Genomic DNA, 1,680 nt, shown 5'->3' on the forward strand with positions numbered 1-1,680 from the left:
TATAATTTTATATATTTTATTTTAAACTAAATAATCTTTTATAATTCATAATTGATTATTTATTATTAATAAAAATACTATTTATCAAATAATATTGACTTGATATATTGATATATCATAATAAATAATGATTGACATAATAATATTATTGTCTGTCATTTTCACTTTGAATATCAATCTCAATTGAGTATAAAATGATAAACAGTATTTTAACTAATAACAATTAATCAATTATTAATTATAAAATTTATTTGATCTAAAATAAAAATATAAAAATTTATTAAGTGTAATAAATGAATCAAATTTATTTAAAAGTTTTTTAATTTATTAACTGTAATAAACATTGTGTGTCATTTAATAAAATTTATTAAATGTCAGGATCTATCTCCCATTTCTTGTGCTACAAAGTGAATGAGCCAATGAAGTTGGAAGTTCTCGATCTTGGGAATAATCTTTTATCAGAGAAATACTTTATTGTTGGAAGTAGACTTGTCAATATGAGCTTAGCTCATCGGGTTAGTCCATTTTTATGAAATATGAGACAGGTTGAGTCATAAAAATGTAAGCCCATATTAAAATTGAGCTTAAATGGGTTGGCTCGTATGATTAAGAGGCTAACCCAGGTTTGGGTAGGCCAGCCCGATGGGTCAAAAAAAATTAAATTTAAAAAATAAAAATGGTCCGTTTCATAAATTTTTTTAATGAAAAAAAAATTACCCAAGTAACCTAACCCGTTCAGCAATTCGATTTAACTCCCTTCTCCCTTCTGTAGTTCTTTCAGCCTACAAAGAAGTCAAGTTTTGCTTTCTCAACCCATCTCCATCTGGCCATCCCATCCAGCCATCTCCATCGCCGATCAACTTTCAGGCTTCAGTAGTTCGGTTCGGCCCGTCTCCCTTTTGTCGTTCTTTCAATCTTTCTTTCAGCCTACAACAGTAGCTAGCAATCGACTTTTGCTTTCTTAACCCATTCCCATCCGGCCATCCCATTGCTGATCGGCTTTCAGGCTTCAGTAGTTCGATTCGACCCTTCCCCCTTCTGCCGTTCTTTCAGCCTATAAAGCAGTCAAGTTTTGCTTCCTCAACCCATACCCATCCACCCATCCCTTCTGGCCATCCCATAGCCGATCGGCTTTCAGACTTCAGCAGTTCGGTTCGGCCCTTCCCCCTTCTACAATTCTTTCAGCCTACAGAGCAGTCGACTTTTTCTTTCTCAACCCATCCCCATCTGGCCATCCCATCGCCTATCGGCTTTTAGACTTTAGCAATTCAATTCGGTGCCCTTCCCCCTTCTGCTGTTCTTTCAACCTAAAAAGCAGTCAAAAATTCTTTTTTTAAAAATATGAGCTGACTCAACCATGCTTATGCGCTAGCAAAAGGTGAGTTGGGTTGAGAATTTAACAATCTATATAAAATATGAGCTGGCCCGACCCAACTCATAGTTTTTTACTCCACAAATGCTTGAATCGAGTTGAATTGGCCCGATCCATATTGACTTGTCTAATTGGAAGAAGTGACCAAGGTTGGTGGGGATAAAATTTTGTGACAACAATTTTTGTGATAAGATTCCCAGTTCCATGGGAAGTTTAACTTCTCTTCAATCATTACACGTACGAAACAACAATCTTCTTGGTGAAGTACCCTCCTCTATAAAAAATTGCCGGGAATTGCTTACCGTTGA

This window comes from Theobroma cacao, chromosome 10 (genome assembly GCF_000208745.1).
Source record: "Theobroma cacao cultivar B97-61/B2 chromosome 10, Criollo_cocoa_genome_V2, whole genome shotgun sequence".
Classification (NCBI taxonomy): Eukaryota; Viridiplantae; Streptophyta; class Magnoliopsida; order Malvales; family Malvaceae; genus Theobroma; species Theobroma cacao.